This window comes from Gossypium hirsutum, chromosome A08 (assembly GCF_007990345.1).
Source record: "Gossypium hirsutum isolate 1008001.06 chromosome A08, Gossypium_hirsutum_v2.1, whole genome shotgun sequence".
NCBI classification, from domain to species: domain Eukaryota; kingdom Viridiplantae; phylum Streptophyta; class Magnoliopsida; order Malvales; family Malvaceae; genus Gossypium; species Gossypium hirsutum.
The window spans coordinates 63,737,190-63,750,275 of NC_053431.1; the positions used below are offsets into that span (position 1 = coordinate 63,737,190).

Sequence of the window (13,086 nt, forward strand, 5' to 3'; positions counted from 1 at the left end):
GTATGAACCTCGTGAATACTTAGGATACAAATGACATGTCATTAAGGGTTATTTACAATTTCAGGTGCTTGTCGTGGATGTCCTACTGATGGTTGAGGTCCTGCTGTTGTAAATTCTCTATAGCTCATGTGAGTAGCATCACGTATCCTAACATCTTAACCCACAGCTCGTGTGAGTAGGCCCATTTCACAGCTCATGTGTGCATATATGGTTACAGTCACAACTTGGGTAAGCATTTTCCCGAGTATTCGATGTTATTTCATTTGGTTCAATGGGTAATAAAGACTTAAAAGAATGAACTTATTTATATGAAATGTTATATGATTTTGATAAATGAAATAGAAAAATGTTAGTATTAATACTTTGAAATGAAAGAGTCATGCTTATTGGAGATGTAATGAATGAAATGTATACTTGACATGTTTAGTATTACATGTTCCATGGTATGTTGAGATTGTAGGTTCATTGTTGTAGTTACTAACCTTACGAGGTTTGTGTTGTATAGGAAAGAAATATATGCTCATAATGTAACGCCCCAAAATTTATGTTTTTGATTCTGCTTGGATATGACACAAATCTATATCTGCTTCAGTGGCTATGGGTTCTAGGTGTGTGTGTAAGGTCCCAAGTTCAAGCCTTAGGTTTCGCAAATTTTGGTATTTTGATGAATAAAGCCTTACTCTTGTTCAGTGGGCTTAAGTTTAAATGCTAGTAGGACAATATCAGAATGGGCCTGCTGGTCTGGTGGTTAAGGTGTATGTTGGAGTGAGAGAGGTACAGAGTTTGAATCCCTGCGTGAGCAAGGAATTTATTTTGTTACTTGTGCCGTGTGAGAGGTTAAGATGGACTATAATGCTGATAGTGAAGAGGTTTATGGAGAAAATTAAAGGATTAGGATAGGAAAGTTATCAAGGTTTTATTCTTTTCCATTTACCAAAATTTCTCTGCAATTTTTCCCCTTTTCCATATTCTTTATTTTTTCTTTTTTCTCTCCCAGCTGAAAATCCCTTGTTGCTGTCATTTTTACTCTTTTTAGTATTGGTTTTTGGGCGTATTCCTTCATCATTACCCATCTTTGCGGTTGGTGTGAATTTGGTAAGTGTAGGGATGCTTTTGGGTCTCGTTATTGATTATGGGGTTGTTAAGAGACTGTTCTTTTGTTTAGGAGACAACTAAGGTGTTGTGGGTTGCTAAAACGATGTTCTAATCAGTGAGGAACTGCCGTTGTTCGTTAAAGGTAAGGTCGTCGGTAAATTTCAAGTTTTGCCTATATTTAGTAAATCGATTTAAGTGACTAACGAAGTGGCGTAATGTTTGATATTAGGTTCTGAAGTGCTCATGGGTGAATTAGCTTTAAAACAATACCAGGTGTGTAGTTCAATTGAATAGAAAGCGGGTTTTGGCGAAAGCCGAAACCAAACTGTCGATGCCACATGGGTGTGTGGACTGCCCGTGTAGAGATACACGGCCGTGTGAACGACGAGCCAAGCCGTGCTCATGCCACACAAACATGATGGACACGGGCTTGTGAGGCTAGCTAGGCTGTGCGCGAGGTACGAGCTAGACCAATTGGGCCGTGTTGGGCCACACGGGCGTGTGGGCCCACACGGGTAGGCCACATGGGCGTGTGAACCTATTTTTTTGAAATGTACTATAAGGTTGCACGGGTCGCCCAAGTCGACTATGACCTGTCCTAGGGTCGATAAGCTTTGCTTAAAGCCCTATTTCTATGATGTGATATTATGATGTACGTGTCAGCATGTTATACCTTGCATGAATATCTGATATATTCTGGAATGAATGTATGATCTTTCTTTCTACATTATAGAATGCCATATTTGTATGATGCATTGCATTGGGGTGGGTTTGATGAAGTGAAGGAAGTATTGAAGGGCTTTAAAAACCCGTTATCTGGTAGCTAAGCTGCATACTTATGATATGTGTTGCAATGCAGTACCTTATAGTGTGTAGGGATGGATGGGTTGATTTTATCTCCATACATGGTGTGCAGGGATAGGTGGGCTGATTTTATCCCCACATGGTGTGTTCAGTTGGATGGAGTTGGTGTGTAGGGCTGGTGGGCTTATTCTGTTAATATGATTTGTTATGCATGCTATATTTAAGATGGACTGAAGCCCTAAGACTATATCTGATAATGACTCTGTAAGGGCCCAGACCCGAATTATGATTTTATTCTGTTGTCTGTTTGTATGCATGCTATTCTGTGGGGATGTACACACTGAGTTACGAAAACTCACCCCTTCATTTATTTATCTGTTCAAGTAATCCCTAGCAGTAGGCGGATGGGTGCAGCGGAGGACTCGACAGTGACCATGTTCGTACGCATTTTGGTTATGATTTTTACTTTGGTTTATTCGATATTTCTTTTTGAGGTTTTGATGTGACTGTAGATTTGGATTTTTGGCCTTCAATTAGGGTTTTGAACTGTGGATATGGATGATAAATTACAACATCAATATTATGGTTTTTTGAAAATAAATTAAGAATTTTCGTATTTAAAAAGGGGTTCTTAATATAATAAGCAACTAATGGGTTTCAAAAGCTTCCGCAATAAAGAGACGTTTCAAAACAACTCTTTTTTTTTGTTTTCTGACTAAGTAGAGATTACAAAAGGAATGGTTTATGAGTCTAAATGATTTGGTTAAAAACACTCTCATGTGACATTGTCAAATTCGTCCACAATGTCTAGGTCGGGTTTGGGTGTTACATTTAGTAGTATCGGAGCCAGGTTCAAAACTCAGCCGTGAATTTTGGGTTCTAAAATTAGTTTTAAGGAAATACTTTCGAATGTTTTCAAATACTCTGATTAAGTATGTGGTTCACCGAGTCTCTGGTGCCAATCCTGTAAGTTTCTGAAACTTTGTATAGATTGTCTGAAAGCATGCTTAGAATATACTGAATTTCTGTTTAAAAATACCAATGTTTGCTATGAAACTACTGTAGGTAGTATGCTTATTGAAACACTCTAAGTAGTATAAACAGAAAACTGTAGTAAACTGCGATTTGCGATGATAGACTTTGAATACTCTAATAACTCTTCTGCATAAATACTTGATAATAATTATCGAAACTGTAAATTGATTTGCATAAAATTTTTAATACAGATTAATTCAAAATTACGATGAGCACACGTGGTACTTGTGGACCGGGTACTAGAGGCCGAGGTAGAGGCCGTAGAGGGGCTCCAGCCGAGTCCTTCGCATCTGATACGATTCTGAATCTGAAAACTAGCGAGACACCGGTTTCACCTGTTACTGATACCGAGTCGGGGTCTCATGATCGTGCAGCTGGGGACGATGCACTGCCCCAAGCTATGCTACGGATTTTGGAGAAGGTCACTGGATCCAACACCGGTTCTGGGGGTCGTGGGTCGATTATGGAACGACTCTGGTCTAATGGGGCTGAAGTATTTAGGGGCATCGCTGGAGTTGCTCCTAATGTGGCCAAGTACTGGATGGAGGCCATGGAGCGTATTATGGATGATCTAGATTTCACTGCCGAGCAAAAGCTCAAGGGGGCTATTTCATTGCTTCGCCATGAAGCATATCAGTGGTGGCTAACGGTTAGGGATGGCACTCAGCCTGACAGTTTGACGTGGGATTTGTTTAAGACAGCTTTCCAGAGCAAGTATGTGGGAGCCAGCTATATCGATGCTAGGAGGCGTGAGTTCCTGAATCATACTCAAGGAGATTATTCAGTGGCCGAGTATGAGGTCGAATTTCTAAGACTGAGCCATTATGCGCGAGGCATGGTGGCGACTGAGTATGAGTGCTGTGTCTATTTTGAGGATGGCCTTAGGGATAACTTGAGGGTTCTGATAGCTCCGTAGAGAGAGCGTGAGTCTGGTGTGTTGGTCGAGAAGGCCAAGATTGCGGAAGAGGTTAAGCACACTGAGCACCAAAACCGTGATAGAGGGAAGGCTAAAAGGAATATAGAGCCTTCGAATGCCGGGATGAGGCCTAGGAAAAAGGTCAGATCTAATGGCCCCGTGAGCGTTGGGCCTACTTTGCATCTTCTGGGGTGACGATTTTCCAGCTTTGTAATAAATGCCATCAGGGGAGTGTTGGAGGTCTACTGGAGCTTGTCTTAGATGTGGTTCTTTTGAGCATTGTCTTAAGGACTGTCCATTGAGAACTAATCAGATGCAAGCTCCGGCTACTGAGACTGCACAGCCACCGAGGGTTGTTTAGCAGCCACTTAGGGGTCGAAGTCAGGCCAGGGGTGGTAATGGCATGGGCTGAGGATAGAGAGCACCGGGCAGAGATGCTGGATCGACGGAGGCGAGGCAGCCTGCATTGGTTTATGTTGTTCATCACCGTGAAGATGGAGATGCTCCGGAAGTCATCACAGGTACGTTTTTAATTTTTAATGTACCTTACTTTGCATTGATAGATATAGGCTCTACACATTCTTACGTAGCTAGTGCAGTGTCTGAGACTTTAGGGTTATCGTTTGAGAGCACTTCTAGTAAGATAATAGTGGTGAATCTATTGGGCCAGTCGGTAGGGGTTAATAAACAATTTAGAGACATACCGTTAGAGGTCTAAGGAATGATATTTCTGACTGATTTGATTGTTTGATTTTGGTATGGATTGGCTGGTTAAACACCAGGTGAGTCTAGATTGTACTGAAAAGTGGATTGTTCTAATAACCGAGGAGGATATCGAGGTAGTCGTGACTGGGGAACGACGAGATTATCTGACCAATTTGATATCTGCTTTAGTGGCAGAAAAGTTAGTAAGGAAGGGGTGCGAGGCGTACTTGGTGTATATCAATGTTGTTGATTCTGATGACTCTTCGGTTAAGGATATTCGAACGGTGATGAACTTCCTAGATGTTTTTCCAGAGAAACTACCGGGATTACCTTCAAATTGTGAGGTAGAATTCGGGGTTGAATTGTTTCCGGGCACAGCTCCGATGACTATCGTCCCTTACCGAATGGCACCGAAGGAGTTGACGGAACTTAAGGCTCAGATTCAGGAGCTGTTGGTCGTTGGTTTATTCGTCCTAGTATGTCTCCGTGGGGAGCACCTGTTTTGTTCGTGAAAAAGAAGGACAATACAATGAGGATGTGCATCAACTACTGTCAATTGAACAAGTTGACGATTAAGAATAAGTACCCACTTCCGAGAATAGACGACTTATTCGATCAGCCCAGAAGGGCTTCAGTGTTTTGTAAAATTGATCTGCGGTCGAGTTATCATCATTTAAGGGTAAATGAGACCGATGAGCATAAGACAGTACTTAGGACTCGTTATGGGTATTACGAGTTCCTAGTTATGCTCTTTGGGTTGACTAATGCATCAGCGGCATTCATGGACTTGATGAACCGTGTTCTCCAGCCCTACTTGGACCAGTTCGTGGTGGTTTTCATCAATGACATTCTGGTGTACTCTAAGACAGAGGATCAACATGATGAGCATTTAAGAGTGGTTCTACAAATTCTTCGTGGGAAATAGCTGTATGCGAAATTCACGAAGTGTGAATTCTGGCTTCATGAAGTGACATTTCTGGGGCACGTTGTTTCTGTAAAAGGGATTCGAGTGGATCCTAGAAAGATTGAGGCTGTGTTAGATTCGAAACAGCTGAAGAATGTGTTAGAAATTCGTAGTTTTCTGGGGCTAGCAGAATATTATCGTCGATTCATAGAGGGGTTCTCTTTGATTGCTGCTTCGATGACTAAGTTACTACGTAGGGGAGTTCCTTTCGTATGGACTAATACACAGCAGGAGAGCTTTGAGAAGCTCAAGATTGTGTTAACTGAGGCACCTGCTCTGATTCAGCCTGAACCGGGTAAGGACTTTGTGGTTTATAGTGATGCGTTCCATGTGGGTCTAGTTTGTGTGCTGATGCAGGACGGCAAGGTTGTTGCGTATGTGTCTCGGTAGCTCAAGATTCATGAGGAGAATTATCTGACGCACGATTTGAAACTGGCTGCAGTGGTCTTTGCTCTTAAGATCTGGAGGCATTATCTATATGGTGAGAAGTGTACCATCTACACTGATCACAAGAGCCTCAAGTATCTCCTCACCCAGAAGGAGTTAAACCTTAGGCAGCGTTGATGGGTTGAACTGCTTAAGGATTATGACTACAGTATTGAGTATCATCTTGGTAAGGCCAATGTGGTGGCCGATGCGTTAAGCCGTAGGGCTGTGACCGATCTGAGAGCGATGTTCGCTCGACTAAGTCTCTTTGGCGATGGGAGTCTGTTGGCAGAACTTCAAGTTAAACTGACCTGGGTTGATCAGATCAGGGATAAGCAGATGGGGGATAAGTCTTTGGAGTTGGATTTCTGTCAGGTAGAGGACGGTGCAACAACCGATTTTAGATTAACTGTGATAGGGTGTCGTGCTTCTGCGGTCAGATCTGTGTACCGAATGATGAAGATTTGAGACTGTCGATTTTGAGGGAGGCGCATAGTAGCCCTTATGCTATGCATCTCAGTTGGAAAAAGATGTATCGGGATCTCTGAGAGTTGTACTGGTGGCCAGGATTGAAACGTGAGGTTACCAACTTTGTTGCTTGCTGTTTGACATGTCAGCAAGTTAAGGTTGAGCATCAGTTACCTTCGGGTTTGCTACAACCAATTAAGGTATCAATGAGGAAGTATAAACAAGTAACGATAGGCTTCGTTAGTGGGTTGCCCCTAACACCCACTAAAAAGGATTTTGTTTGGGTCATCGTGGACTGATTGACCAAGACTGCACAGTTCATCCCTGTGAGGACAGACTTCTTCCTACAGAAGTTGGCCAAGCTTTACATTTCTGAGATTGTGAGGCTGCATGGGGTACCTGTCTCGATAATCTCTGATAGGGATCCTCGTTTCACATCTCGATTTTGGGGAAAACTTTATGAGGCTCTAAGTTTGAGATTGGACTTCAGTACTGCTTTCCGTCCTCAGATAGATGGTCAGTCAGAGAAGGTGACTCGGATACTGGAGAACGTGTTGAGGGGCTGCATTATCGACTTCCGAGGCAGTTGGGAGGAGTATTTGCCTTTAGTAGAGTTCACTTACAATAACAGCTATCAGTCTAGTATACAGATGGCACCTTATGAGGCACTGTATGGACGTAAGTGTTGCACTTCTTTATGCTAAACTGAGTTGGGTGAGCGACGAGTTTTGGGTCCGGAGTTGGTATCAGAAACTGAGGATAAAGTCCGTTTGATTCGAGAGCGTCTGATAGCAGCTTCTGATAGACAGAAGTCCTATGCTGATCTGAAGAGGAAGGATATCGAGTATTTTATGGGGACATGGTTTTTCTTAGGGTCTCGTCATGAAAGAAGGCTCTGAGGTTCGGTCGCAAGGGAAAGCTGAACCCTCAGTTTATTAGGCCGTACCGGATTCTAAAGCGAGTAGAACCAGTCACATATCAGTTAGAGCTACCTCCAGAGTTAGACCGCATACACGATGTGTTCCACGTCTCGATGTTGAGACACTACTGCTCTGATCCCACAAATATTGTGCCTGTGGAGGAGATTAAGGCTAGACCAGATCTAACGTTCGAGGAGAAGTCGGTTTAATCCTTGACCGCGACGTTAAGGTTCTGTGTAAGAAATCTATTCCTTTAGTAAAGGTGTTGTGGCGAAATCATAGCACTGAGGAGGCCACTTGGGAGCCGGAGGATTCGATGCGTCAACAGTGTACTCATCTTTTCTGATCAAGTAAAGTTTCGAGGACGAAATTTTCTTTTAGGGGGTGGAGTTGTAACGCCTCAAAATTTATGTTTTTGATTCTGCTTGGATATGACACAACTCTGTATCTACTTCAGTGGTTATGGGTTCTGGGTGTGTGTGAGAGGTCCTAAGTTCAAGCCTTAGGTTTCGCAAATTTTGGTATTTTGATGAATAAAGCCTTACTCTTGTTCAGTGGGCTTAAGTTTAAATGCTAGTAAGACAATATCAGAATGGGCCTGCTGGTCTGGTGGTTAAGGTGTGTGTTAGAATGAGAGAGGTATGATAAACCGTAATTTATACATATTTTTGTCCCATGCTTAGCACATTTATGGATGGTTTCTCCTTAGAATTAGTGAATTCGATGCTCCTAATCCTTTAATTTCATGTTTTATACTTAGGAGAGCATAAAAGTGTAAAAAGAGAGAGAAACGGGCTGAAAACGAAGAAAATAGACCCATGTGGGAAATCAACACGGCCTGGACTTCTTTACACGGGCGTGTCACACGGGCGTGTCACACGGTCGTGTCCATTTCGCAGGATTGAAGCATGACTTACACGGGTAGACTACATGCCCATGCCTATTCAACAGCCTTAACCACAGGCTAGAGTAATCGCACACGGGCGTGTCACATGGGCGTGTCCCTGCCGAGCCCAAGTATAGTCCTATTCGGAAAAGCCAATTTTTAGGGCTCTTAGGCATTCAAAAGCCTATTTTAAACACCTGAGGAGGCACTTAAAAAGAGAACGCAGAGGAGGAAGCGAAGAATTACTCAAGGAAAGCGGATTGATCCATCTCAGAAGCCGGATTCATCATCAAGACTGAAGATCTCCCTTCAAGTTCCTTCAAGAGTTTTGGGTTTTCTTATGTTTTGTTATCTTTATGCTTTTGAGATGTTTTCTTTCATAAGTATGAACTAAACCCCCTAAATACCTAATGGGAATGAAACCTAAGACGAATCTTGTTATTATTATCTGAATTGTATGATAAATATTTGACTTGTTCTTAATTATGTATTCTTAATTCTTGTTTTGATATTTCAGGATATTGATTCAAGTTAAGCTCTTATTCAGAGGAGGAATAGACCCTGTCTAAGAGTAAATTTTTCATAATTAAGTGGAGTTGATTGTACGCCTAGAGATAGAGTGATAAGATTTTACCGGATTAGGGTGAAACCTATAAGGGAATCCATAGATCGAGTTAATGCAATTCTGGGGTGTTAATTAGAAAGAGATTTCAATTATTCAACTTAGGGTTAGACGTTATTAGTCTTGAGAGAGATAATAATATAACTTAGGATTTCTACGGATCAAGTCAAATGAATAAATCGTCTGATTCAGAGTCAAATAACAAGTGAAGTCTAGGTGGATTTTTCCTTGGGTATTGTCTTAATCAATCGAATTTTCCCGAATTTTCCCAAATTTTCTTTCTGTGCATTCTTAGTTAGTAATTAGTTTAGATAACCAAACCTCTTAATTTTTAGGCTAGATAATAAAAAGGAAGTAAATACTAGTACTCGTAGTTCCTTTGAGTTCGATAATCCTGTATTGCTGAACTATACTACTCTTCGACAGGTACACTTACCTTAATCATGATAATAAGTTAGTCACAAGAACGATTCATTTATAAATTTTTAAAACCTGTTACAAATATCACGCATCAAGTTTTTGGTGCTGTTGCTGGGGAACTAGGATATTAGGAACACTCGATTTTTATTACTTTAGCCATTTTACTTTTATTGCAATTTAATTTTTTATTTTCTTTTCTAATTCTTCATTTATTTTTTTGACAGGTTTTTCTAGTTTATGACCAGAAGAAACCCGTCACGACCATTACTGTTTGATAGTGAGATCGATCGCACAGTTTGCAAAAATCAAAGAGAAATAAGGCGAAGCTTACAATACACAGAAGAGCAAGAGGACAATACTTCAACCACAACCGAGGAGATGGCTGAAAACCAAGAAAATTCGCTAACTCCTGCGATTGCTGTTAATCAGAATCCTGCTCCGCGCACTATGTATGATTATGCTAAACCTTCTTCAACAGGAACTAAATCGAACATTGTTAGACCTGCTGTAGCTGCAAATACTTTTAAACTGAAACTTTACACAATTCAAATGATACAGCAATTTGTTCAGTTTGATGGTTTGCAGGACGAAGATCCCAAAGCTCACTTGGAAAATTTTTTAGAACTATATGATACATTTAAAATTAATGACATTTCTAATGACACCATTCGCCTTCTGTTGTTTCCCTTTTCGTTGAGAAATAAGGCTAAACAATGGTTGAACTCGTTTCCACGAGGATCAATCACTACTTGGGAATAGATGATTGAAATTTTTTTATTAAAATAATTTTCGCCGGCTAAAACAACCAAATTACGTAATGATATCTCCTCTTTTGTGTAGATGGATTTAGAAACACTTTACGATGCATGGGAGAGATATAAGGACCTTTTGCAAAGATGCCCTCACCATGGGATACCACTCTGGCTACAGGTCCAAACGTTTCACAATGGCCTGAACCCTTCAACTCAGCAGATGGTTGATGCAGCTGTTTGCGGAACCATTAATAATAAGACACCTGAAGATGCCTATGAATTTATAGAGGAGATGTTACTGAATAACTATCAGTGGCAAGTCATGAGGACAAAGCCAACGAAAATAGCCGGCGTTTATAAAGTCGATTTGGTCACTATGCTCTCTAATCAGGTAGAACTCTTGAATAAGAAAATTGATGGTTTTCTTAGTTCTTCACAGGTTCACCTAATAATGCAGTGTGAAGCAAGTGGAGGTGGATCAAGCAGTTCAAAATACCCACCTTAGAGCCACAACATGGAGAACGAGCAGTTAAATTACATGGGTAACAATCCTCGATCTCAAAACAATCCTTATAGCAATACTTACAATGCAGGTTGGAGGAACCACCCAAATTTTTCATAGGGAGGCTAAGGAAATCAGAGACCACCACCCCCTCTAGGCTTTCAGCAACCACCGTACCAGCAGGAGAAAAAGCCAAACCTTGAGGAGATGCTTACCAAATTTATCTCGATGTCAGAAACTCATTTTCAGAATACAGAGACGGCATTCAAAAATCAACAAGCATCAATCCAAGGGCTCGAAACTCAGATTGGATAGCTTGCCAAGTTGATTTTCAAACGAACACAAGATAGCCTGCCAAGCAACACTGAATCTAACCCAAGGGAGCAACTCAACGTGATTTCCATTCAAGATGAGGAAGGGTTAGTTGTGAAACCAAGGCCAGAAACAGTGGTGAGCGAAGGTAAGAATGAGGTAGGTCAAAATGACCCAAATTCAGTGAGTACAAAATATAAACCTCGTGTGCCATACCCCAATGTGAGAAGAAAAGACCGATCAGACGAGCAATTCGGTAAATTCCTTAAACTTTTAAAGAAACTAAATATTAACTTACTGTTTATTGAAGCCCTTTCGCAGATGCCAAACGCAGTTAAGTTTTTAAAGGAGCTTTTAACAAATAAACGAAAGTTGGATGAGGCGTTGTATGTGGAGTTGAATGCAGTTTGCTCAGCCATATTATAGAATAAGCTACCCAACAAATTGAAGGATCCAGGGAGTTTTACGATATAATGCATTGGCTGACTTAGGGGCAATCATTAATGTTATGCCTTATAAAATGTTTAAACAGCTAGGTCTTGGGAAACCCCAACAAACTAGGATGAGTATTCAATTGGCTGATAAAACCATTAGATTTCCTAGGGGTATCATTGAAGATGTTCTTGTTAAGATCGATAAATTTATATACCAGTAGACTTTGTTGTTCTAGACATGGAAGAGGATAGTAACGCACCTTTAATTTTAGGACGACCCTTTTTAGTGACTGCTAGAACCATTATTGATGTTGGTACAGGTGAGCTCAAACTTCGTGTGGGAGACGAAACAATCACCCTTCAAGCTCGTAATTTGAGTAACACATCAAAAATTGAAGGTGGTTGTATAAATTATTCTACTAGTACTAATCATGTGGTGACACCCTCTATGCAGGAAAAAGTTTCGAAGAACACATATGAGCCGTGTTCAAACAACAACAAAGGACCTATCTATGAAGAACGAAGGCTACAAATCGAGGAACTAGATGAATGGTGGACACAGAAACCGAGCCAGGACAAGCTCAATACCTTACCAAATCAACTTAAGGTTGGAGACAAAGTACTACTAGATGCAGTAGATCCTCGCATTGCCACTCCTGAACCTAATGAAGAAATTCCTCTTACGGTACTGAGTATCTTCCCATATGGTACATTCGAGGAAATTCATCCCAAATTCGACAAATTTAAGGTAAACAATACCCGTCTTAAACCTTATGTTGATAAAGTTGATAGCAGGGATGAGGAGTGTAAACTCCTCGCACCACCTTGACCTTGCAGAAGAGAGGCAAGTTGAGCTTAGACTATAAATAAGCGCTTCTTCTCGGGAGGCAACTCGAGCACTAACAGTAATAATTTATTTAAGCTTTAGCTTTTAACATCTAACATACTAATCGAATCATGGAACGTAGGCTTTCTAATGACCACACGGCCAGACACACGGGCGTGCATTAGGCCGTGTGAAAACAGAGCAAGGTTTTTTTCCCCAACACGGGATGCGATAAATTGCCACGGCGGTGCGACATGGCCGTGGGTGAAACTGCAAAAACAACACGGGCGTGAGGCACGACCGTACCTTGAAATCATGGTTGAAACTGAGAATGTAACACGGGCGTGCAACATGCCTGTGCCATCCACTCGTGGTCGACACTGTCAAAACGAACACGGGTGTGGACCTATGTACACGGGCGTGGGAGAAGCGAAAGAAGCAAGACACGGCCGTGCGACACGATCGTGTGCACCCACACGCCCAAAGAACACGGGAGTGGGCCGAATGTCAAACGCGCCCAAATTCAAAATTCGCGAAACACACAAGCAAAAATTAGGCCACACAGGCGTGTCCCACGGCCGTGTGCCCCAATTTCTCTATAAACACCTATTATCTATTTTAGCTTTATCTTTATATTTTGAAATTACTTTTTTATTTCCTGATAATACTATTCTATCTTGAGTTTTTACAATTATTATTTTCGGCTATTTCATTACAAGTAAATATGCTTCATTATATTTCCTAAAGAGTTCCTGATTTTATCACAGTCATAAAGAGCTCCAAAGCTAATCATCAAACAAAAACTAAAAACTCCAACGGCGCAGGACTTATGGACTAATGAAACTCTACCACCACCAGAGTATCCTCCTCCACTCTCATCATTGCCTTGGCCGATTATTCTCCATAACTCCAATTCAAGGAGTCCATTCATCATTCAGGAACTTTCACTTCTCTCCCTCTCTTATGATTATATATCTATACTTTTCAATATATTTATCT

General features: G+C 41.2%; 1 non-coding gene across 1 annotated transcript; it reads right to left on the reverse strand.

The window, feature by feature from the left end:
* Positions 1 to 10,068: 10,068 nt before the first annotated feature.
* On the reverse strand, positions 10,069 to 10,175 carry LOC121205290 (small nucleolar RNA R71). The gene has a single exon (XR_005900374.1). It is a non-coding gene; the product is annotated as a small nucleolar RNA R71 (small nucleolar RNA).
* Positions 10,176 to 13,086: the final 2,911 nt, after the last annotated feature.